A 27,330-nucleotide genomic window follows, 5' to 3' on the forward strand; every position below is an offset into this window, starting at 1 on the left:
TGACCAAGTTTACTCACTGGAGGTAATGGAAATCTATGTATGAAACTCTGGCATGAGTTCATTTGAAGTCAGATGCTTAATGACTGAGCCACCCAGGCACCCTTTACTGCCTCAGTTTCCTGATCTTTCCCTATTAGCTAAAAAGATTGCAGTGGGGACAGTGGAGCCAATTTGTATAAACTTAACAACAACAAAAAAGAGTGTTGTGCAAATTTATCATAGTATTTTTATTATTGATTTATAGCATGCAGAATCTGGGAGGTGTGAGTCTAGGATAATTGGTCAGGAGGTATGGACTGAGCTTGGAGGCATCACTGGGACAAATGGTTGAAAGGAAAATGGTGTCAAATTGCCTGGTGAAAGGGCTGGCTGAGGGATTAAAGAAACCAGGGGATGCCACAAAATGGGATATTGAAACCAGGAGTGTGGCAGTTGGAAGTTTATTCAACAAACATCTGAAGCACTTTCTTTGAGTTAGACACTCTTCTAGGCACCATGGGAAACACATAAATATGGATGGCACTGTTTCTGCCATGAAGTACTCCATTGTTCAATATTAGAGAAACAGTTACAGCATAAGGTAATCAGAGCTGAAATGGAGACACTTCTAAACTGCTCTCCAAGCCCAGGGAACTGAGGGGAAAATTTCACCCTGCGGATCAGACCAGGGCACTAGGAATGGCCCTGAGGTTTTCTGACTTCATTTTCATGAATTCATATCATGAATTGCATACTAAATAGAACTACACTATTTGATGATAGGAGCAATCATGGCCTTTGAAGATGAGCTACAAAGCCGGGAATCACCTGTGGAGCTGGGAGATGAGGAGTTAGAGGGAGCAGGTAGAATTCAGAGAAGGAAGACAGGGCAGTGGCTGTGGAATTGGGATTTCCTCCCCAGCACTTTCTTCCCTCCATTTTCCCATCATTGCTTCCCCAGGAGGGTTACCAATACCAAGCTGGCACCATAGGAGGAACAAGGGAGTAGGAATCACGATAAGGAGCAGCTAGAAGAGGGCAGAAGGACAACTACAGTCAAGGTAGAAGAGCTGGGTTGGATCTGCAGTGCTTAAGGAAGTTAAGTTGTGGCAATAGGACTGTCTTGAAACAAAGATCAAGGGGAGGGAGAAGGAGAGGGGCATGGGAAGACATGGAAGTTTCAGCGGCCATCTTTAAAATAAAATGCAGGGGGGCACCTGGTGGCTCAGATGGTTAAGCATCTGCCTTCAGCTCAGGTCATGATCCCGGGGTCCTGTGATCGAGCACCATGTCCGGCTCCCTGCTCCAAGGGAAGCCTGCTTCTCCCTCTCCCACTCCCGCTGCTTGTGTTCCCTCTCTTGCTGTGTCTCTCTCTGTCAAATAAATAAATAAAATCTTAAAAAATAAGTAAAAAATAAGATAAAATGCGGGAAGAGTTGACAATTGCTATAAGAGATATTTATAACATGATATCTATCTATAATGGATATAAATAATGTGAGTTTGAAGCAACATTATTGAGAATAATCATACATATGTGTATTTGAACAGCTTTATTGAGATATAATTCATATTCCACATAATTCATTCATTTAAAATCTACAATGCAATGGCTTTTGGTTTATTCACAGAATTATGCAACCATCATCAAAATTAATTTTAGATATTAACATGGATATTTTTCCATATATCCATCTCTTCATTCTGAACAGATAATCTGTCTTTCTGTGGCCTTTCACTCTTGTGGTGTCATCTTGACATACACTGATCGAAAAAAAGCTTTGTAATCCTTTACTTGATATAACCTAGGATTTTATTTTTTTTTGAAGATTTTATTTAAAGATATTATTTAAAGAAGATTTTATTTAAGGATTTATTAAAGTCTACTATTTTGTTTAGAAGCAAACCGAACAGAAAAGTTGAAGTTCATTTTAGGAAGTATGACACTGTCCATTTCAGGTGAATGACACACATTCTTTAATTATAGTGTCTGAAAACTACCTTTAAAATCTTTATGGAAAAAGAAAATACACATTTAGACAAATAATTGTATATAGATATGTAAACATTCAGTTACTAGATTTCGAAGTTGAAAGGATGAAGTTCAAAGTTAAATGGGCCCATCGTAATTTAATTTAATTTTCTGGTCTTGACATGTGACTCTGGGGAAGTTTCTTCCAGAGCAGAAAATCACTTCCAACACAGCTGTGGGCTTGGACAGGCTCCACACGGACAAGAAGCTTGGGCAGGAAGAAAAGACATGATCATAACAGATAGATGAGAACTGACATAACTGCCCATGAGTCTCACACGTAGCTTAGATGAAATGATGTGCTATAAATTAAGCCTTGTGATTCCTGTAAAAAATCTGACATTCAAGGTGGACTGGATTGGAAAAAAATGGATCAAATCAAAGTGTATTTCTATAGAGGTCAGGGATGCCTTTACCTTCATGTTTTCCTTCTCTTAAACTGTGCTGGTTTCCTATTGACAATAACAGGTTCTGTTTCCACATCAGCCCACCAAGGACTGTAAGCCTGGGATTGGAGTCCTGGGGGCCAGAGGTGAGTCAAAGGCATTGAGCACAATGGCCACATCTGTAGTGAATTGCATCATTGCCCACCTCCCTTCAGCATCCGCTATGAGAGGGTTACACTTTTTCATCTCACTGACATTCAGCTTAGCCATGTAGCTTGTTCTGGCGATTGAATTAAATGTGGCCTGTTATTGCCACTTCTAGAAAGAAGCTTTAAGAGCCATCACATGGGTATGGCATTGCTTTTTTCCATCTGTCAGGGGAGCAGCAGGGTGTATAAGGTAAGAGGTTTTTGTTTTTGTCTTTTTTTCAGCCTGGATTCTAGACTCTATGAGGAGAGCAGTGTTCACCAATATTCACCATGTGATGTGAGTGCCATGTAACCTTGTTTTTCTAAGTCACTGAAAACTGTTTTCATAATTATTGCAGCATAAATAAAATGGACGAATAAACCTCACATTCACAGTATAGGAACAGGGTGGTCAAATGCAGTGTAAGGATTAAAGTTAGGCCCAGAGGTGGTAACTAGAACTTTTGGGTCAGAATCTGGGCAAACTCTGGAAAAGAACAGGGAATAGGAGCAAAGGTGGAAGTGGATCCAGGGGTCCCTTGATAATCATCACTGTGATCGCAGAGGAAGTTAGCAAGCCCTACTTACTGGTCTGTTTATGTCTTTAACTGTAGTGTTATCTGATAGGTAAGTAGGTCATTTATAAACTAACCCCCAACTTCTACCTAATACTTTACATTCTTTCAGAAAAGGGGAATTCCCCAGAAACTGCAATAAATTCAGTACACTCAGGAGTAATTGCTCCAGAGCAGATGGGTTTATGGCAAAAAGCATTCTAAATAAATTAATCCCTACTGGGCCTCCAGTAACTCTGTCCCACCCATTTTGGGAGTGACTGGTTCAAACAGGGCAGAAATAAATCACTGCAGCTTACGGTAAGAGGTTCTTCAGTGGACAAAGAATCAGGCATATTGACTACAGTGGAGAGATGAGTGAGCCTGGGTATTGTATCCTTAAATTCACTTAGACCAGTTGGAAACTGCCACTCGGTGCTGGTATACATTCATCCCTGGGGGCTTCTTGACTGGGACAAGAAAGGTAAATGCACAGTGAGCCTTCTGTCTCTGTCTTGGTTAGAACTAGACTGATGACCCTTGTTTGTCATTATTTCTGGTGGTTGGGAGGTGTGTGTGTCTGATGCATCATTATTTTCTGGAATTTTGTCATTTTAACTAAAAACCAACAGAAGGATTCTATACTTGTAGTGGGCTAATTTAATTAGAGACACCAAAGGACATTGTCTCTGACCTTAACAAGACCCCATAAATACACAAAATTGTAGCAGATAGCTCTATGCAAGCTTATTGTTCTCAGCTGAAAGAATTCCTGATCTAAAATATTTCATTTTGTCTTATACAAATTGAAAGGTTTAAAAAAAAACAACTAAGAGAAATTACCTATTAAGTGATTTCTCAGACTGTAACATTCAAAATCAAATTTAATATAAATATTGAATACTCGTGTATGTATATAAACTATTAAATTTAAACAGATATTAAACTCTAAGAAAGACCAGTTAATTCTTAAATGCTTCAATTAATTTTAAAATGACATCATTATCTCTTTACTCCCCCACCTTGCTTTTAATTATTCCCTTTTGAATTGAAACTATTGGCTATAATTAATTTTTTGAAAAGATGCTGTGTGGGAAATAGGAAACATACAATGTATAACTGTTTTACATTGGATCTATTCAAGGGGTAATTAATTTTCATAAGACATAATAAGAAAATTTAATGAAAGGCAATTCTTATTTTATTTCCACTTTAATCCCAAAGGAAGTCTGGATGCTAAGAACTTACTATTTCATTGCTTTCCCAGGGTATTCAGATATTTTATTAGGGAAAAAAATGAAATCTTTCATGCCAAAAAGTGTTCAATAACATATTAGAACAATGACTATCTTCTGACCCCCAATTCAAAGAGCATCTGAACATATCATACTAGCAAGTGCATCTTTTTCATCTTCTTTCATGAGACTTGCATTTCTTCTTACCATAAGTCTGTGCCTAAAGAGTACATTAAAGAGGTGTAATGTGTTGGTCTGACCTGTTTGAGGCAAGGGACTTCAAATATTCATAACTTTTGATGTACTGTAAGCTCTCACCATTTGTGAGCGATCCCTCCAGGGAACTTGTCAGTCCTCAGATTCATGAATACCTGTTTAGCATATGATTTCCTCTGTAAAATAAATACATGATAATGAAGAGAGAACAATGCACACGTGTTGAGTTGTCTCCTATTGTGCGTCTACTAGACTCTCACCAACTCAGTGATTCAGTCTTCACAAACCAGCCTTGAAGTGCTTGTAATAATAATCCATATCTCAGAAATGACAAATTGACTATATATCCTGGAACTTTGGGGTCCCTCCTGAAATGTAAGCTATGAATGTTAATTCTATAATGCCAAGAGTCCACTTTATTTCTTTTTGAAAATGCACATAACTGGATGGTAGATGTTTTGTGCCCAAACAGAAATTTTGGCACTGGAAAGCCTAGGTTAAGAGCTTTATTTTCCTTGAATGTAATAAAATGTTTCCATCAGACAGTGGGGATGGGCAATAATTAAAAAAGATCAATTCAGGTTGGAACATGAAAAGAACAATGGTCTTTGATACTGTTTTTCATATATCAAAAATAATATGCAGTGCTAAATATTTAAATATTTTATAAATGCATACATTTCCATTATACCAGTAATATAAATTTATTATCCCAAACTTTGAAAATTATCCGAATACCCTGACACTACCACTGTTCTCATATTGAATTATTTCCTTTTGTCTTTTTCCTTAGGCAGAGATAATTGATTATAAATCTAAAGTATTCATATTAAGATAGCTACATATACATTAGCATTTACTGATATTTTATCACAAGCCATGCAAGGTAGATTTTATAATTAACTCCATTTGAAAGAAGAGAAAACAAAGACTTGGAGTTACCCTATTTTCTCTGATTAATGTAGCCAGTAAGAAGTAGAGCCAATATTTTGAACTTAGATCTTTCTAATTCCACTATCCTATGCTTCCCTTGATAACTAAGCTTAGTGAACCATTAGGAAACAGAATATAAGCAAAAAATACTTACTTTTGTTAATAGGTTGGATGTAAAAGGTATAAGCAATGAAAACACTAACAAGACCAACAGCAACACTTACTGAGAGCTTACAGTTGTTTACAGTTCAGCATATAGTCAGAAAGAGTTACTTTCCTGAGTGAACATAGCTACCCTCCACCTCTCTCTCTCTCTCTCTCTCTCTCTCTCTTCCTCCTTCCTCCTCCTCCTCCGTTGTTCTTTTTTTTTTTTTTATCTTTTCCTAGGTCTTTTCATTCACTGGATTATTCTATATTCTTTCTCTCTTTGTTCTCTCTCTCTTGAAGTTTTTTTTAATTATGTTTCTTCTCTCTTTCTCTCTCTCTTCCCTTATTCCTTTTCTATCTTTTTGTTATTTTAAACCTGATGTATTTATCTATTTCTGTGACCTGGGGTCATGAGATCATTAAAGTTTCTGTACAAGACAAGGACAGAACAGGATATTGAATGATTTTTGTTTTAATAGATAGAAGCCTATTCCTATTAAGGTCAGAATCAATGGAAAAAATTAACTCTAAAAATGTAAGCTTTACCTTTCGGTTGAACTGAATGAATGACATTTTTATAGATAATAAAGATAAAATATTGACTATTTATTATTATTCAACCTAGTGTTATTTCTTGAGCTTTGAATGTTTGTGAAGAATTTCTTATTTTAAGGTGCAGCTTATTTTTTTTTTAATTTCTAAAGATATTCCTAGGATTTGGAGGAGTTACAACACAATAGCCTTAATCAGAATTTGTCTCCCTGATGCCATTAGTTGTTGAGTTCAGTTTCAAACTAGCATTTATCACACTCCTTAAAAAAATCAGCTATTACAGCTCACTAGGAATGTAGTCAAATATTAATTTCTGTCTTCTAATTGTCACATTTCCGAGAAAAATAGCTCCAAAAACAGCCAAGAGTCAATAACAGATTCTTCTCTATAATTATTTCTTGTCTCATCCCAGAGTAACTTTATAGACATAAGTCAAATACCTTCAGAGAGATAGGATAGGTGTTCCCAAAGAGCTTCAGGATTTCAGAGTGATGTTTATTTAGGCCAAGAGATGACAGTTCTCAACTAAGGAGACCACAAATAAGCATTTAAACATTTGAGTTAATTTGGAAGAGGGAAAATATCTCATGGCTTGCTACTTGATGAACCAGCAGAGGATCCAAGGGCCTGTAGCTATTGGAAAGGAATTATCCTTAACCTTTCTACCAATAAGTATTCCTGGGATGTGGCAGAAGTTGCTTAGAATAATCAGTGAACTTGCATTCTATGGGTACTTTAGGATGTCCACCTTTATATAAGTGACACCTTATTTCCCCTTCACTTGAACATACTTCTTTGCCCTGTGCTGGAGAAGGCAAGACAATATCCATTCATTTCTAAAAGTTAGATCAGTGATGTTTTTCTTCTCATCTTAATAGGTGTTTAGGAAAGCGAAATAATGGAGAAGCATCTGGTAATGTTTGGAGGCAAGGAGGTCTAATCAGCTACTTAGTGGTTCCACACTTAAATTTCTGAGACTTTTGTGAAAAATGGTACCAAAAATATGTAGCCATTTTTTTAAAGATTTATTTATTTATTTTAAGGAGAAAGAGCACATGAGCAGTGGGAGGGGCAGATGGAGAAAGAGAGAAAGAATTCTCAAGCAAGACTGCCCACTAACCACGGAGCCTGACATGGGACTCGATCCCAGGACCCTGAGATCATGACCTGAGCCAAAATCAAGTCAGCTGCTTAACTGACTGAGTCACCCAGGTGTCCCTGTAGCCATTTTTGTTACAGGCATTGCTATTAATCTATTCCAGCTCAGGGGTCAGGGCAGCCTTTCAGTCCTATAGAGTTGGCAGGAATAAAGTACCATTTCCTCATCAAGCTGACAGTGGGTTCTACTTGCCATCTTCTTCCCAGGAAATTGGAGAATTCCTTCATACAACCTAGTCCAGTTTCAGGGAGGGCCTACAAAAATCAGAATTCTAAAGGAGCACGAGAAATAGGCAGTGCTTTTAACCCTTGATTACATACACATATACATATATACACTTTTTTTTCTGAAGGTGTATTATAAACAGCATTTTTTTTAAATTTGTTATGTTAGTCCCCATATAGTACTTCATTAGTTTTTGATGTAGTGTTCCAAGATTCATTGTTTGCGTATAACACCCAGTGCTCCGTGCCGTACGTGCCCTCTTTAATACCCATCACCAGGCCAACCCATCCCCCCACCCCCTCCCCTCTAGAACCCTCAGTTTGTTTCTCAGAGTCCATAGTCTCTCCTGGTTCATCTTCCCCTCTGATTTCCCCCCTTCATTTTTCCCTTCTTCTCCTAATGTCCTCCCTGCTCTTCCTTATGTTCCACAAATAAGTGAAACCAAATGATAATTGTCTTTCTCTGCTTGACTTATTTCACTTAGCATAATCCCCTCCAGTCCCATCCATGTCAATGCTAGTGGTGGGTATTCATCCTTTTTGATGGCTACATAATATACACTCTTGATTCAAAACATGCCCTACTTCCCGGAGCTTGTGGCTGGCTCAGTCAGTGGAGCATGTGACTCTTGATCTCTGGATTGTAAGTTTGAGCCCCTCCCCCCCACATTGGGCATAGAGATTACCTAAAAGTTAAATCTTAAAAAAATAAAATAAAATGCCCTACTACCAAAGCCTCATTTTTCAAATGAACTTTATTTTTTTATTTTATTGTATTTATTTACTTATTTTTTACTTTCTAAATGACTTGAAGGGTTTTCTTATCTGAAGCACGTAGTGTGGTGCCTTTGGTTCTTTTCCAGGTGGCAGACTAAGCAAAAATACCAACTACTATTTATTGAGTGGCTACTCCTTGCCTACACTCACCTTCATATTCATTTATGCCCTGTATCTGCAATACCCGTTTTGGTTAAATGTCATTTTCACCTTCTCTGACACCCTCTTTAAAACTATAATTTCCTACCCCCCACACCCAGCTTTTCTTATCCTTTTATTCTGTTTTATATTTTCCGCAGCCCTTGCCACTTTTTGATGTATTATACATTTACTTATTTACTTGTTTATTATCTATTTTTCCCACTAGAATGTAAGTTCTCTGAGGAGAGCTTTTGTGTTTTGTTCATTAAATATTCAGTGACTAGAACAATGCCTTGAATATTATAGATTCTTGGCAAATGCATAAAATGAATGAATAAATATAATATAGCTTACTTTCCCGATTTTACAGGTAAGGAAATTTGAATCAGAAATATGGGGATTAAGGTTACACAACTAGTAGATGGGGAGCCAGTATTTTTTCATTCACTCTTTTTTTATTTAAAGTCCCAGTGCTACTTTATTTTTTTTCTACTTCCCAGTGGTTTATCTTTTCTCATCTATTCTCAAGGTTGCTGCTTTTTTTTTCCATTTTTTAATTAACATATAATGTATTATTTGTTTCAGGGTTCCAGGTCTGTTATTCAACAGTCTTACACAATTCACAGTGCTCACCATAGTACACATCCTCCCCAATGTCTATCACCCAGCCGCCCCATCCCTCCCACCCCCACCACTCCAGCAACCCTCAGTTTGTTTCCTGGGATTAAGAATCTCTTATGGTTTGTCTCCCTCTCTGGTTTCATCTTGTTTCATTTTTCCCTCCCTTACCCTATGGTCCTCTGTCTTGTTTCTCAAATTCCTCATATCAGTGAGATCATATGATAATTGTCTTTCTCTGATTGACTTATTTCACTTAGCATAATACCCTCTAGTTCTATCCATGTCGTTGCAAATGGTAAGATTTCATTTTTTTTAAGATTTTATTTATTTATTTGACAGAGAGAGAGACAGCTAGAGAGGGAACACAAGCAGGGGGAGTGGGAGAGGGAGAAACAGGCTCCTGGCTAAGCAGGGAGACCAATGCGGGGCTTGATCCCAGGACCCTGGGATCATGACCTGAGCTGAAGGCAGATGCTTAATGACTGAGCCACCCAGGTGCCTCAAGATTTCACTTTTTTGATGGCTGCATAATATTCCTGTGTGTGTGTGTGTGTGTGTGTGTGTGTGTGTGTGTGTGTGTGTGTGTATACCACATCTTTTTTATCCATTCATCTGTTGATGGACATCTAGGCTCTTTCCATAGTTTGGCTATTGTAGACATTGCTGCTATGAACATTGGGGTGCAGGTACCCCTTCGGATCCCTACATTTATATCTTTGGGGTAAATACCCAGTAGTGCAATTGCTGGTTCATAGGGTAGCTCTATTTTCAACTTTTTGAGGAACCTCCATACTGTTTTCCAGAGTGGCCGCACCGGCTTGCATTCCCACCAACAATGTAAGAGGGTTTCCCTTTCTCAGCATCCTTGCCAACATCTGTTGTTTCCTGACTTGTTAATTTTAGCCATTCTGACTGGTATGAGGTGGTATCTCATTGAGGTTTTGTATTTCTCTGATGTCGAGTAATATTGAGCACTTTCTCATGTGTCTGTTGGCCATCTGGATGTCTTCTTTGTAGAAATGTCTATTCATATCTTCTGCCCATTTCTTGATTGGATTATTTGTTCTCTGGGTATTGAGTTCGATAAGTTGTTTATGGATTTTGGATACTAGCCCTTTATCTGATAGGTCATTTGCAAATATCTTCTCCCATTCTGTCAGTTGTCTTTTGGTTTTGTTAACTGTTTCCTTTGCTGTGCAAAAGCTTTTCATCTTGATGAAGTCCCAATAGTTCATTTTTGCCTTTGCTTCCCTTGCCTTTGGTGATGTTTCTAGGAAGAAGTTGCTGCAGCCTAGGTTGAAGAGGTTGCTGCCTGTGTTCTCCTCAAGGATTTTGGATTCCTGTCTCACATTTTGGTCTTTCATCCATTTTGAGTCTATATTTGTGTGTGGTGTAAGGAAATGGTCCAGTTTCATTCTTCTGCATGTGGCTGTCCAGTTTTCTCAACACCATTTGTTGAAGAGTTCATTCACTCTTTAAATAGTTTTTGAGCTTCTATTGTTTGTCTCATACCTAGGCATGAGCTGGGTATTGGATACTTCTGTCCTCCTCCCCCTCCTACCACGTATATGCATCTTCCATCTCTAATTTCTGCCCTAAGATAACTTGAATTTTATTGAAAGATGTAAGCAATAAGCATTCTGCAGGTAAATAAGATAATCACAGGATTATGATAAGTAGGATTATAAAAGGATAAACATATGGGAATGGTAGAGTAATTTAGGGAAGCCATTTTTAAAAAATAGAATGGCCAAGGACAGCCTTTCTGAAAAATTAAAATTCATATTTCTTATGAGCAATAAGGTACTCTGAGAAGTGTTTGGGGACTACTTCAGACTTAAAGAATTGCACATGCCCAAGTTCAGAGGTGGGAAGGAACTTGTTGTGTTCCTTCTAAGTGCAATGACCCATCAGTGTTGTTCAATCACAGTTAGTGGGAGGGTGCCCGGGTGGCTCTGTCAGTTAAGCACTGGGCTCTAGATTTTGGCTCAGGTCATGATCTCAGGGTCATAAGATTGAGCCCCAAGTCAGGCTCTGCACCAGGTGTGGAGCCTGCTTGGAATTCTCTCTCTGCTCCTCCCCCCCTCCTTGCACGAGCATACCTGCACACTCTCTCTTTCTAAAAATAATAATAAATTTAAACAATTTTAAAGAAAAGATTATAGTGAGTGGGAAGATATACAAGATGGAGAAATAGGCATGAACCAAATATGCTCCCTTCTAGAGACCTTATACTACATCTTAACATGCATATTAAACTGTATCCATATCCCTCATTAAATATAACTTTTCTATAACCAGTTGAGTTGTGTTGACTAATTGATATGGCAGTCTTTGACTTTAAAATGGATATGGATTAGTTTTTATTTTGTGTATTTAAAAAAGAAAATTGAGTCAATGGTTTTTCTTAATCCCAAACCTTGTGCCACATCCTGAAAGATTCCCAGGATCTGAACACTGACTGAGGTTGTAGCACTGCCCGGCTGAGTAAAAGAATGGATTGGAGTGAGACAAGAAGACAAGCAAGGATGTCAGCAAAGGTGCTGTTGCCATGTTGGAGAAGACGTGGGTCTCAAGTTAATGGTGACATAGTAGGGATGGAAAGAAGTGAGCAGGTCAGAGATATATTTTGTTAGTACAACTTAACAGGCTTTGGTAATAGCTGAGATATAGAAAAATGAGTGAAAGAAAAGAATGAAAGATTACTAGAAGATTCTTAACTTGAGCAAATGGGAGGACAATAAAGTCATTTATGAGATTGTATAAACCAGTAGTTCTCAAACTTTTAGTCTTGAGGCATCTTTGAGTGTTAGAAATTATTGAGGACCTCCAGAACTTTTGTTTGCGTAACATATATCAGTATTTACCATATTAAAATTAAAACAATTTTAGAAATATGTATTTTGTTAGAATAAAACTAGTAAGTAATCATATGTTAAAAAATACATTTTATATGGTTGCCTGACTGGCTCAGTCAGTAGAGCATGTGACTCTTAATCTCGGGGTTATGAGTGTGAGCCCTATTTTGGGTGTAGAGATTACTTAAAAATAAATACCTTAAAAAATACATTTTATAAAAACAACTTCCATCATTTTCTAAAGCAAGAAAAAAATAATGAAAAGAATGGCACTGCTGTATAATTTCAACAATCTCTGTAATATCTGACCTAGTAGAAGACAGTTGGATTTTCATATCTGCTTCTGCATTATTCAGTCTGGTCTGATAATCACATGTCATGAAGCTTTTAGAAAATATCCTTGTTTTGACATGTCCTGACAGAATGGGTATGAAAAGGCAAGTGAGGCCTTAGTATAATTATGAAGCTAGTTTTGACCTTGAGAATCCCAGGGTCCCGGGACCACACATGCCAGGAATGGCCAGCAATCCCTGTATCTACGGATGAAAATTACTCCAAACTTTGCCATGAAAGAAAGGAGAAGGCATTGCTCCCGCTGTTATTGGTCCTTCAGGGTATCCTTATCATTGTTTCTCAAGCACGGGATGTGTGACAAGGGGTCTTTCTGAAAAGGAGAAGATTTACGGGAAAGATAAAGTATGTTAATCTGCATAGTCTACTAAATATAGCCTAAGGGACAATGCTTATATCTCTTGGATCACAGGGCAGCTGTTTGGGCTAAGAAGGCTTCCAGCAGGCAACTCCCTGCGGCATTCCAACTGTAGAATGGTCACGGAGGCCTCGGCATTCCAAAGGCCTAAGCTCTTCTCCAAAACCTTTCCTTACCCCCAGGGGCCTCCGTGTTACATTTTAGCAAGCCAGGTATTATGGCTGATTTCATGCTCTACATTAACCCCAACACACACATGCCGCTAACTTAAGGTGATTGATTCAAAAACCTTTTTTTTTTTTTCCCTACCAGTTCTCGCTTTACTTCCCTTCTTCTGAAGATCAGTAGTTTTGTAGAATTTTGTTTCTTTGTCCTTCTCCCAACCTTAAACTGCATTTGTAGGAAATTCCAGTAGGAGCTCTCAAGGTCCAGTATATTTAAATTTAAACCTAGATAACTTTTCTGGAAATCCCACCCCCTAATTCTACTGCCCACCCTGCCGTTCACTAGGCTTATAGAAGTTCATAACCACAGACTTTAGTTTTTCCTAGCTCATCCTTCTCTGGTATTTTCTGACTGTAGAATAATGTTTCATAGGACCAAAGGAGGAATCCTCTACTGTCTGTCTTCATATTTGCTTCTCAGCATGGAAGCCAGTTTGACACAGCATCACCAGATATACCCCATTATCCCGACCACATTTCTCATTGTTACTTTGTTTAGGGAACCAGTTCTGTTCAGAACGGGTAGGCTGACAACTATGAAATGTTATTAACCAAGAAATCAAACTACATTTTCAGCTATTTGATTCTGTTCTTGGCAGACTGAATGTTCTGTGCATTTAGATGCATGACTTTCTAATATTCAGTCTCTTGAGAAAGCATCCTTTTATGTTCTAGCTCTTGGTTTGAACAAACAGAATAAACACAGCATAGAAAAGAACAGAGGGATATATTTATGAAGCCTGATCTTACAGTTCAAAAAACATCTACAACACACACAACTGTAGAAAGCATACTTTTCTTTCAAAGGATAATTTTGGGGGCGCCTGGGTGGCTCATTCCTTAGGCTTCTGGCTTCGGCTCAGGTCATGATCCCAGGGTCCTGGGGTCGAGCCCCTAATCGGGCTCCCTGCTCCGCGGGAGGCCTGCTTCTCCCTCTCCCACGCCCCCTGCTTTGTGTACCTCTCTCACTGTCTCTCTCAAATAAATAAATGGAAATCTTTACTAGTCAGTAAATTGCTTCTTCCTGCATGTTAAATGAGACTGCTATATGTTAGGAGGGTCCATTCACTTAAAGGATGAGCATTTTGTCCTAATTATTTCTGTTTTTATCAAATAAGGAATAGATCCTAAAATAATGATATAAGAGTAAGAAAATCTTTGTTAAAGTTGTTACTAAATATGAAGGTAAAATAAGATTTAGATTACCTGAGAATTGATACTTACCAGCCTCTTAACCACATGCCTGGTCTATTCAGGAACTCTTGTTTCTCAGTTTTGTTTTTTTTTAAGATTTTATTTATTTATTTGTGTGTGTGAGAGAGAGAGAGCAAGCGAGCACAAGCAGGGGGAGTGGGAGAGGGAGAAGCAGATTTCCCGCCGAGCAGGGAGCCCGATGCGGGGCTGGATCCCAGGACCCTGGGATCATGACCTGAGCCGAAGGCACATGCTTAACCGGCTGAGCCACCCAGGCACCCCTCTCAGTTTGTTAATTTCTGTTTCATATCACAGTTTTGATTGTTCCTATCATGGCCCAGCACATTTGAATTGTCTTCTCTTACAGAAAACACATTTTCTTCATTCAGGGTACCTGTTGATTCTCTCACTTAACCACTTATTCTTTCAGTATTTGTTGAGCATCTGCTACATTCAGGTTCTGGAAAGACAAAAATGAAAAAAGAGTTGGTCCTTGCTATCCAAGGGATCATGAGCTGACAAAGAACAGAGGATATGGAGGATGTAAAGCAAAAAGTGTGTGATAAGTGAGGACTGCAGATGGCAGGAAATCTCACTCCCCTATGCAAGCCAGTCCCCACGGGAGTAGACAACACTACTACAACATGTTGAAGTATTAATAGGATTGTAGCAGGTGTGAAAGGAGAAGGGGGTGGGGAGGAATGGGAATGACCAAGAAAAGAGACTATTCTATACAGAAAAGAGAGTTAATAGACTAGACAGGTAAAAATAGGCCTTTGTGTATTCACTTGGACACACAGCTCTCAAATCCTGTTCTGTAGAAATTAAGACATTATGAAGCGAAATATATATTATATGTTTCTTAAAGCCAGTAGGATATAAAGTAATCATTCACTTGTCTCTTTTCAGTCATACAAACAGATTTCTAAAGTCCTTGGCGGGAATATTTAATGTGACTAAACTGAGTGATTTTGAAAAATAAGGATAGCTAAATTAAGTGAGCCTGTGGAGGCCTCATTGATATTTCCTTATTTAATAATAAGCAATAAGCATGCTACATCAGGAAAGGCAACATGTTGTTATTTTGCACAGTATGTTCTACCAATTTCCACTTAATATCTCTTGCGCAGAAGAAACTTTGCAGAAGACCCCCTCCACCAAGTTTTAGTTAAGATTCCTGTAAATTCTTCTTACTTTGGGGCAGATAATATATATACCAAGAAAAGCTTTTTACCTGAATCTAGTTCTCTATCCAAAATGTTCAGTGCCTTTCTGAGTTCATGACTCCAGAAATACCAACTCTCACCTGGCCAGTCCTGACTTCTGCCTGCTCTCATCACTGTCTTCTTGGAGAGAGCAAGTCTCAGGCCTGGATTGACTTCCGCTTATCTTTCTGAAGTCTTCACTGCACAACTTCTATCCCTACACTGCGATGCCTACTTCATTCACTCATTCAAAAAGTATTTACTCAGCATATATTTATTTATTAGATACTGTAAACAGGTACTGCAAATAAAACAGTAAACAAGGTCAGACATGATTTCCCTCCTTTTTCTAATTCAATCTGAGACAACAGAAGTCAAGTAATTTACCTAAACTGAACCAAAATTGTCCAATTTGTCAAAAAATGAAATAGATGTAAAGCTCAAAATTCTTGAATTTTCTGTCATGTCAGTGGCAGGTTGGGGAAGACTACTATTGTACATTAAACAAAACAAAACTAAACTAAACTATAAGACCAGTGTTTTACAGAATAGGAGGAATGAAGTCAGTGTAGAAAGCAAGAGAACACTGACAAATCATCAAATCTTTAAAAGCACTTTTGATCTGCTTAGATGAAGTAACTTCCTTAGTTCCAAGTGCTGTTTATTATTATGGATGTTGGGCAACTTTTCAAAACGCTTAAAATGATATTTAATAAGATTAAGTTTGCAAACATCAAGTCCGTTTAACTCATTTGGATTTGGAAATATAATAGAATTTCAATGCAAGAAGCTCTGTATATTGTTCTAAAATAGGTGCATAACAGCACTTAAACATTTCTGGCATCTCTCCTTGAAAATTCACGTTAACAATTACCATAGTAACAGACTGTCTAAACTTTCATACAAAGTGTATTTACTTACATGTTTTGAGTCTTATGAATTCAATATGATGACTTTCGAAAGATTCCTTGTTTCTGGGCTCAGTTTCTCTTGTTTGTTGTAAGTGGTTCCAGTCATTTATTAAAAACAGCCTAGATGGTATAGTCTTTAATTCCAAGCATGTTGCCAGATTCCTTCTGAATTTAAACCTACCTCTGGTAAATCTGAGTTCAATCTTGTTAGTGTTGAAATCTTTTTTTTTTATCTATGTACTCAATTAGTCAGTCATCTACCATATGTTCAGTACTGGAGTAGGCATGCAAGGGATACAAAAGAATTAGGGGGAAAAAATGTTCTGTATCAAGGGGGTTATAATTGTGCAGGCTAAGTCAGTACAAAATGAACCATAAATTATGAAATGCAATCTATGAATGCAGTAGAAGGAAGGGGGGTCAATGACACTTGCATAAGGCAGGCTTTGAGCTGGGTTTGGAAGGATAGAAAAAAATGTCTAAGGGTGGTGATCTCTTGTAGGTACTTCTTATCAGTAGCCTTGTCTTAAATGGAAAAGGTATTTTCTCTCTACTCTTTCTTATATCCTATTGCTGAACCTTGACTTTACCCACTCACTTCCAGAGCTCTAGATTTTAATTATTTTCTTCCAACCTCTGGAAAACCATGGGAAAATAACACAGGCTATGAATATTCAGCATCTCCCAAACATTTCATAAACTTACACATTTACACTTATACATTGATTATGGCAAAGACTATGAAATCTTTGCTTTGAAAGCAGAGAATTCTGTGTTATTCAGATAGAAATACTATGTTGACATCTCAATTTTCTTTTCCATCTCTCAGATTTAGGGTTCTTTACACATTTTCATTTATTTTATTTTATTTTTTTAAAGATTCTATTTATTTATTTGAGAGAGAGCGAGTACATGAGAGGGGGGAAGGTCAGAGGGAGAAGCAGACTCCCCACTGAGCAGGGAGCCCGATGCGGGACTCGATCCTGGGACTGCAGGATCATGACCTGAGCTGAAGGCAGTCACTTAACCAACTGAGCCACCCAGGCGCCCATTTTTTTTTAATTGCTACAGGTGATTGGCAAGGATGACAAGCTTACTTTTGAATGGGTAACAAACTAAATCAGAGTCTGTGTTCAATGTGAAGGACTCTTTGCAGACTGTCCAAGGGAACCTGAGATTATGCAGTAGATCATGGAGCACTATGTACAGGACAACTTCTAAAAGGAACTGAGAAGGAAGGTTTTGGAATCATAGATCCTTGATTCTAGGATTAAGAACTCCTATGCCAAGGAGGGTGATATAGGGTAGAAAATAAGGGGCTCACTACACTAAAGGACGTGTCTGTGTTAGCATGTAAGATTGGTTAGAACATGCCTAATGTCACATTCCAGAGTGGAACTGAACTGTAGCATCCCATCTCTGCTTTGGGGGAAGAGGTTGGGGTTTCCAACAGCTTTAGTTATAAATATAAAAATTACTCAGTTGTCTATGTTTGTGGTCGTGAAAAAGCTGTTCACCGGAAAAGACCAGCCAGCTCATCACAAGCTGGTTTGTTCTCTTTGTCATTGAAAGATGGGCTCCTTCAGTGAGCCAGTAGTGTAAGAGACTAGACAGCCCTGTAAACAAATAGTTAGAATAAAATGCAATAGGTCCTCTAATCCTCTAATCAAGACAAGAATCAATGCTAATGAAAAAGGAGTTCCCCTGTGGGTAGAATACAGTGAAAGCTTGACGCAGGCAGTGCCATTTGCCTTAGAGTTCTCCGGGTGGATGTGGGGAGGAAGAGTGTGCAGGAATATTGAAAGAGCATGGCTGAATCAGTATTCTCACATGGAAACTTTTTTCCTTTGGTCTTTTTTGGAATTATGTGGGATGTGACTAAAATTATTATTATTATGTTTTGTGGAGCAATGTGAGCCAGTAGTTTATTTTCTGGAAAATCCCTGTGAGGAAGGTGGCGATATTCATATCATCCCAAAACACCCCTATTAAGGAAGATCAGAGTTCTGTGATTCTGTAGGGCAGATAAGATAAAATATATGCTTATTAAAATAATCTCTCTCTGTTAGCTCTGGAATTTTATTTAATTGGACCATTGGTCAAAGTTCCACACAACATTAATTTTGTTTTAATTTTCAGTAAGAATTATAATTTGAACAACTGCTCTAAGATTTTAAAAAAATTATAAGAGACTGCATAGGTAAAGAAAAATGTAATCAGCAATGACGTATATAGTGTGAAAAACAATGCATTTGTTTTCATTTTGTCAGATAAATATAAAAGGAAATGCTAATAAGGATGAGTTTCCTTTTAACATCTTGAAAACTCCAGCCGCTTTTCTTTATTGATACTAATTTACTACTAAACTGAAAATAATTTCCTAAAAATCAAATCCAAGTTTAACTAAAAGATTTTCACGTAACTTGAGTAAGTCAAAGAATTCTGAAATTAAGTGAGAATTTTTAAAAAGCATATACGTGGAATAAGAAAGAAAATGTCATGAGACCTCTCTTTGATATGCTTCTTTCAAGTCTGGCACCCCAGACTCTGGTAGTTGCCAGAAGGGAGGTGGATGGGGGTGGATGGGTGAAATGGATAAAGGGGATTAAAACTACCCTTATTTGATGAGCATTGAGAAATGTATAGAATTGTCAAATCATTATATTGTACAGCTGAAGCTAATATCATACTGTATATTAATTATACTTGAATAAAAATAAGTAAATAAGATTACAAGAAAACCAAAGCAAACTTCTTAACCAGGGATTACAAGTCATCCACAGTCGGCCACCAATCAGTTTTCACAGCTGTATCCTCTGTTACTCTCCCTCGCCTTGCCCCCAGCCCACTCATCCAATGCTGAAGCGCTATCAGACTGTCCTCATTCCCAGAATGAACCTTCATGACTCCCCACCCAGTCTTCCGTCAGCCCGGGAAACAAGCATTTCCTTTGCTGTTCATTTGTTGAAATTGTTGAAATGTTACTCATCCCTCAGGGCCTTGTAAAATGTCCCCTTCTCTCATCTATTCCAGACCAAATTTGTCATTCTCTCATCTGTGGATTTGCAGTACTCTGTTTTTTTCTCTATTATAACAATGGGGACTTTTATCCTAGATTTTATTGAAGAGCTCTGATTTCTAGTAATCTATTGTCAGACAGTGTTTCGCTAGATTTGGTTCTGAATATATGTTTCTGATGATTATGGCATTTATGTTATGCCTGATACATTTAAAGTATATATACAACTGCTTTCTTACCCTCCTAATTGTATCTTTCTGGAAAAAGGTGGCATACAAATAAATCATTATTGATTAAACAAATACTCATCAAAACTAATGATGTAATGTATGGTATTAACATAATAAAATAAAAACAAACAAAAAAATTATAAGCTTTAAGTATGTGCAGATTACTATGTCAATTGTACTTAATTAAAAATGAGGAAAAATTAGGGACTCCTGGGTGGCTCAGTTGGTTAAGCGACTGCCTTCAGCTCAGGTCATGATCCCAGGGTCCTGGGATCGAGCATAGGGCTCCCTGCTAGGCGGGAAGCCTGCTTCTCCCTCTCCCACTGCCCCTGCTTGTGTTCCCTCTCTCGCTGTCTCTCTCTCTCTCTCTCTCTCTGTCTCTCTGTTAAATAAATAAATGAATAAATAAATAAATAAATAAATGAAATCTTTAAAAAAATGAGGAAAAATTAAAAGCTACATTTTTGAAAATTTCAAAACAAAAAACAAAAACAAATACTCTGTCTTTCCCTTTCTATCCCCCGAATGTAATCGGAATGGTGACTCAGGCCAAATATCTGTCTTTCCTATTCTCTCTGTTGGTCTCTGTCTCTGCCTCTGTCTTCCCTTGGTCTGGGTTTCTCTGGTTTTCTCCTCTCTCTTAATGTTCTGGATAGTTTCTGGTCCCATTCATATGCAAAGTAGGAACTCAGTAAGTAGGTGTTGAATTGAAATGAATTGATCAAATAGGAGAAAAAGCCTAGTTGGTTAACTACACCAGTGGTAATGTCCCTGAGGTTCCTTCTGTGAAGAAAGCTGGATGATTACAGAAAGGGTTGGGGAGAAGTCCTGGCCTGTGTAATGCAAGCGTACAAGTGCTAAGAACAGTATCTGGCCCATGGCAAAAGTTCTGTGTCATTATCTGAAGACAATTATCAGACTGTCTTCCTCTGTAGGTTAAGCATTCTCATTTGACATGATTTCCAGACCTCTTGCTCTGCTCTGTGTCTTCCTCTAGCTTATTTCTGAATCACTAATGTTCTTCTAAGAATAGGATAACCTCATTTGGTCACAAAATCTTGGCGTATGTGTCTAATCATTTCAGAGTATGGTGAGAACTTTGATGGGGAAAAAAAAAGACCTTTCCTTACCCTCTCATCAAAAGCTAATCTCTAAAATTTATCTCTTCCTTCAATTACAAATGTAGGCAACAAAGAACAGTAGGATTAGCAATACTTGTGATTTTGTAACCAACAGAAATCACAGATAATTTTATATCACATTATAGTTGTTATTTGAAATTTTTATAAGCTCATCTCTTTCAAAATTAATTTTTGGTATTGTATCCACAGCTAGATTATATATGAATATATCCATTTTTTTAACATTTTGATAATGAATTTTAATATAATGCCCTTAATAATCCCCTGTATTTTATTTTGTGCATTTAAAACCATTATTCTGAGAAGAATCACACTTAACCAGACTGCCAAACAGTATGGAAAAGGGTCAGAAACACGGTCTAGTAGAATTTAGAACACATGGTTAAGAATATAACATTTACTTCCATTAACAGACACTTAGACTGCATTTCCTTTATCATTTAATCATTATAAACATAATATATATTTAAAGCTTTATATATTACAAAAATAATCATTATAAAATGATTATAAAAATCATTATAAATCATTATATCATTATAAAAATAATATATATTTATAGCTTTATATAGTTGAGGAGTTTACAACAATACAACATCCAAGTCACCCAACTCTACCCACTCCCCAAAGGTATTGGCTATATATACTCTAAAACATATATAGATCCAGATCTAGAGAGAGATGGTTATTGGAAGGGTGGAAAAATTCTCCCTTTTCCCTTCTAGGTTTTTTGGCTGGTCTAATAATTAAAGTGACATAAGACAGATTAACAGGAGAAAAACAAATTTAACTTCATAGGTATGGGAGTCCATAAAAAATATGAACCCCAAAGGCAGTCAGGGAATTGAGGCTAATGTGCCATCCTAGGGTAAGGAATGTTATAGGGGAGGGGCCTCTTCAAAGGGGGAGGAGGACAATTCACAGAAAGATCAGAGCAGATGTTTCATAATCAGTGTTTGCCCTGCCATGCAGGTAGATTTTTTGGATTAAAAATAATAATAATATAATAATATCTCTGGTAATAGCGTCTGTTCTAGGCCAGCCCCCCCCCCATCTAAATTCTTTTAGGCAGTTAAGGGAGAAGTAAAAGTTTTTCCTAAGTCTGCTGGTCTTGATTGGTTCCAGCTCAAAATAATCCATATGCCAAAGTGGCACATTTTTGGGTGGCATATATATTTTAGTATACTGTCACATACAATCCACATTTTCTTACACATACTGTTCCAACTCTGCATTGACTTTTAAATAGCCAAGTCATACTCTTAGCTTAAGCTAGTTTTGTGGTCAAGAAACTTTCCAAGGGTTTTCATTTCTATTATCATTAAACCCTATTTTCTTCCATTATAAATTAAGTCACTTTATTATCTAAACATTCTTTTGGTACAGAATTAAAAAAAATTTTTTTTAAGATTTTATTTATTTATTTGAGAGAGAGAGAGAAAGAAGAGTGAACACAAGCAGGGGGAGGGGAAGAGGGAGGAGAAGAAGAAGCAGGCTCCCTACTGAGCAGGGAGGGAGTCCAACATGGGGCTCTCTCCCAGGACCCTGGGATCATGACCTGAGCCAAAGGCAGATGCTTAACCAACTGAGCCACCCAGGCGCCCCCAGAATTGCTTTTTAAATTTATCACTACTAATTTTAATCTTGTGAGTTTTGTTAGATTGCCATAACCTAATCAAATCTTTTAGAATTCTAAATATGCTTTCCAACATATTAGTTACCACTCTTACCTCTGTGTAATTGTCAAAAGTTCTTAAATCATTCAACCATGTATTGAGTGCCTGTCATTTGTCAGGTACTATTCTAATACTTTACATGTATTTATTCATTTAGCCCTTCAAACATCTTTCTGAGATGGATACTATTATAATCTCCATTTAAAAATGAGGAAGCAGAGGGACAGAGAGGTTAAGGAACTTGCCCAAGGTTTATAGCTTGTAAGCTCCTAGCTGTGAATGTAAATGAACATACATTAGGTCAAAGAGTAGATGAAATTATTGCGTGCAACTGGAAACTGTGAATAGGAGGTCAAGGAAGCCAACTTAAAGTCACTATATGGAGGAGTAATTCGATAGACTGTATCAAAAATGAGTGAGCTCATTATCCCTAGTTGCAGTTAACAAGCCCTCAGATAACTGCCTATCATGAATGTTTTGAAGAAATTTCTGCAGGACGCCTGGGTGGTGCAGTCGGTTAAGCGTCTGACTCTTGGTTTCGGCTTGGGTCGTGATCTCAGGGTCCTGAAATCAAGCCCCGTGTCAGGCTCCATGCTCAGCCTGGAGTCCGCTTGAGAATCTCTTTCTCCTCTCCCTCTGCCCCTCCCACTCGTGCGTTCTATCTCTCTCTCAAATAAATAAAAATCTTTTTTTAAAAAAGATTTTTAAAAAGATCTTAAAAAAGAAGGATTTCTGCTTTAGCACAGAGACTGGATAGACAACCCCTAGGTCTCTTTCTACTCTAGGGTTCTGTAGAATTGAGTTAGATAAATACATTGACTTCTTTCTCCTAGCATCATTTCCATATACTGTGCCCCTAATTCTTACTGTTTTGTTTTTTTAAATAGATTTTTTAAAAGATTTTATTTTTTATTTATTTATTTTTTTGACAGAAAGATAGCGAGAGAGGGAACACAAGCAGGGGGAATGGGAGAGGGAGAAGCAGGCTTCCCACCGAGCAGGGAGCCCAATGCGGGGCTCGATCCCCGGACCCTGGGATCATGACCTGAGCTGAAGGCAGACGCTTAACAACTGAGCCACCCAAATGCCCCTAATTCTTAGAGTTTTAATAAATGGTTTTTAAAAAGTGTTATTTAAATTTCTGTCACTAGAATTGACTACTCAAAGAAACAATAGTTTTTGTCCATTTTAACCATGAACAGACATTGGGACATTGTTTTAAATGAATTTCCTCACACAAGTAATCATGGCATCCACATCACTTTGAAACCGAGTTTCAAAAGTGCTTCTGTAGAGAAAAACTCTGTCAGGGCCATCATATTTGCTTCTCCCTCCTGCTAGAGACTCCCATGGTTGTCCTGTCCCTGTATTCCATCTCCAAATCTTCAAGTGTGTGGATCATACCTTAGATGTGTATATATGACCTTGTTCTAGGTCTTTCCCTCGGCCACCTTAATCCTAACGAGAAGAAAATAAGAGGGGACCATCAGTCAAAGGAACAGAGTTTGTTGCTTACTTTCAGACTGACTTCCTGGCACTCATTTGGCCTGCCCCACATTTTTCTCTGTCCCTGGACATGGAGGCCAGTGTTTATTACCAGTTTTGAATTGGTCATCTGGCCAATTTTATTATCACTGAAACAGCGAGCCATAATCCAAACCAGATTTTCTTTGTGCTGGAACATAATCAACACCACCAAGGCTTTTGGCAGGTCTGTGGTGCTTTCTGCAGCAGTCTTCCCCTGAATTCAACAGATTCCCACATTTAGCTCCCAGGAGGGGGACAGGGAAAGTCTGGCTTACTGGAGCAGAGAGCTGTGGGCTGTGGAAGAGGGTACATCTCATCTCTTTTCAGTCCTGACCAGATCTTCCTTCTCTACAGAGCAAGAGGTATAGTCTCTTCTCATTTTAAATGCCTTTTTGGTTATTACACAAAGATCTTACTGTAACAGCTAAAATGATGGTGATGTTGATGGCACTGGAGACAATGAAAAGAAATCACTCCTAAGTGACCCACAGGCAGAACTAATACATGTTGGTGTGGCCATCTAGGTTATTCATAATCAGAGGTTCTGATTAGATGGTGTGTTTTTTTGATAGTTCAGTGCCCCCGTTTGTCTTTAATCTTTTAGATATCACTACTACCCACTTAAAGTTGGTTTCTGTTAAAGTGACTAGATCCCCATTCAGCCCTGTAGCTTTATGCCTTAACATAATGCAACAATGGTATTGAGATGCTTGGGCTAGAGAAATCATAGGGAATGGCATTAATGTATGACCTACCCATGCCATGACAATCCATCAATGCCATGTTTCATTTTATTCAAAGATAGAACCATTTATAGTAATTTTATTGGCTCCAAATTTCCCCAGGGACGCCTGGGTGGCTCAGTCGGTTAAGCGTCTGCCTTTGGCTCAGGTCATGATCCCGGGATCCTGGGATCGAGTCCTGCATCGGGCTCCTTGCTCAGCAGGGAGCCTGCTTCTCCCTCTGCTTGTGCTCTTTCTCTCTCTCTGATAAATGAATAAATAAAAAATCTTAAAAAAAAAATAATTTCCCCAAGTTCTTCCCAAACTTTTTCCCATTCAACTGAACAGTAGACAGTATGACTACAACCTTTCACTTGTAGTCAAGAGATTTTTCTCTTACCTTCCTCCTGGGTACTGCTGTTCTTCTATTATCTTCAACATTTCTTAAATATTGATCTAAATACCTTGGGCTAGACATCTAGGTGCTTGTATCCGTTTTTGAAGTTCATTACCAGTAGATTGGGAAGCAAATACTCAAGGTTGCATAGAATGGATACATTTCCTTGGCAAACATGTCAAGTCAAGAGATCATCATTAAGTCCATCAAGAAACACAGGCTAGAGAAGTAATGATAACTTAATGCTGGACCAGCTGTAATTCCCAGACCATGGTACAGAAGATGAAAGATAAGAATATTCTCCCAGTTCCACTGAAGCCATACAAATTTTTCACCACTTTCTCTTCCCTCTTCCTCAGAGAACTACATTATTTTTATTCTTTTACCCACTAACAAGCTCATTCTTCCACAATATATATTCAAATAAAACCATCAGATTGAACTGATTTCCGGGTGTTACCTTTTACTAATTTGACTTTTAATATCAACTAAAACTTTCACACAAGTTGGATGAAACTGTTCAGTTGAAGTTAGAAAAGGACAATGTGTCTTTGAAAATGCTTTGGCATTGTGAAATCAAAACAGATTAACTCTCTAAGAGATGGAGTAGGTGATAGAAATTTTCTGTGCATGGGAATTGCTGCTTTTAAAATTGTAGTTTAAAATCATCCAAGTAATGAAAAAATATTTTTTAAACCCAATACAACATTATAGAAATACCCTTTTAGGTCTGATGCTTGGTTTGTGATTAAAGAAAGAATGCATCTGGGTGTTTTTTGTGCATGATGAAAATTAATGGGCTCTCTCTTTTTTTTTTTTCCCCTGGCTATGTGTTGTTTAATTCTAGAATCAATAGAATCCATTTATTACAAAAAGGAAGTATCTGTAGGGGCACCTGGGTGGCTCAGTCAGTTAAATGTCTGCCTTCAGCTCAGGTCATGATCTTGGGGTTCTGGAATTAAGCCCCATGTCAGGCTCCCTGCTCAGTGGGGTGTCTGCTTCTCACTTTCCCTCTGCCCCCACCACTTATGCACACTCTCCCTCTGTCAAATAAATAAAATATTAAAAAAGAAGTATCTATAAGCCAATTATATTTTGAATTTATATTTATTTAAAACTATTAAAAAATAGGCCCCTATTGTAGGTAAAATGCAGTTAAAGAAATAAAAAGCATGCAAACCATTTTTGATACCCTTTGGGAGTGAACTTACAATCCAGTCTGAAGAAATCAGGCACCTGCATTTGTCAAAGACAGCTGGCAATATGATGTGTGATAATTGCTAAATGCATAATGTTAAAAACTCTATAAGAAGAGGGGGAGAGACAGAGGTTCCTGTAGGTGTTAACTCAGAATTGGAGCCATAGGAGCTGGGTCTTACACCATGGAGAAAATTTCAATAGGAGAGGCTAGAAGGAAGTTAAGATAGGGGTCTGAGGATGGCCCAGAGAGCATAAGTAAAGTAGAGATGGGGAAATGTACTCAATATTTGGGAAATAGCATGCAGACCTATTTTACAATGCAGGAAGATTGATGTAGGATGGTGGCTTTCGAAGTTTTTGACAACAAATCACTTTTTCTTAAAAAAAGTGTATATAAAAAAAGAATGCATGAATAAAAAATCCCAATGTAAAAAAAAAAACCATGAAAATGAGATGATCTGAGTGAAACTGGGAAATGTATGATGGCAACTTGTGGGGAAGCAGGGGGATGTTCTTAATTTCAGTGTGGATTTATTAGAAAGCTTCTTGATATTTTTCTCCTCCATCTCTTACCTGCTTATCTCTGCATTTTGACTCTGGCTATGCCAGACTCTTACCTGGATTTTTGACTCACACTTTAGATTTGCACTCTATTTCTAGATTTTAGCAGCCCACTTGGACCCTTGATACTGTTTTTCTGTGGCCAGTTTCTGGTCCCTAGGTCGGTCTACCTGATTCTTCTGCACCATTTGTCCTGATGTATAGCTTCACTCAATTGTAGATAACCAGTTTAGCCAAGAAAACCTACCCGTTTTGAAGATGATGTCATAATATAAGTATTAGGCAGTAAGAAAGAACTGAGGAGGTGTTGGTGAGAACAGAAAGAAAAGACCTTTTGCTTAAAATGGGAGACTGAATAGCACTTCTGATGGATTAAGTATAGTGAGTAAAAGAGTTGGACAAATAAGACTTAAACAAATTTGGGCCAAAATGGGTAAGAATGTGCCATAAGAAAATAGGTCTTAATAACTACTAATATGCACATAGTCTTCATGGTCTACAAAGCATATTCTTTTGTGTTCTTTCATTCACCCTCCTAACAACCCTGTTAAGATTTTATATTCTTGTGCTACAGAAGAAAAGAGATCAAGTGCTTTGTTCAAGGTCATACT

At 37.8% G+C, this 27,330-nt stretch overlaps 1 protein-coding gene across 3 annotated transcripts in view; it reads left to right on the forward strand.

Moving 5' to 3' along the window:
• The window catches only part of LINGO2 (leucine rich repeat and Ig domain containing 2), a 1,267,465-nt gene that overhangs the window by 335,005 nt on the left and 905,130 nt on the right, over positions 1-27,330 (forward strand). Inside the window, exon 3 of one of the 3 annotated variants that reach the window (XM_073881319.1) lies at positions 2,829-2,883. The exons of the other annotated variants lie outside the window; for them this stretch is intronic. The gene's annotated coding sequence lies outside the window, so the exon portion shown is untranslated. The remainder of the gene's footprint in view (positions 1-2,828; positions 2,884-27,330) is intronic. 3 annotated transcript variants of the gene reach the window in all.

This window comes from Callorhinus ursinus, unplaced genomic scaffold, assembly GCF_003265705.2.
Source record: "Callorhinus ursinus isolate GAN/ISIS: 27379988/994484 unplaced genomic scaffold, GSC_fseal_2.0 scaffold42, whole genome shotgun sequence".
NCBI lineage: Eukaryota > Metazoa > Chordata > Mammalia > Carnivora > Otariidae > Callorhinus > Callorhinus ursinus.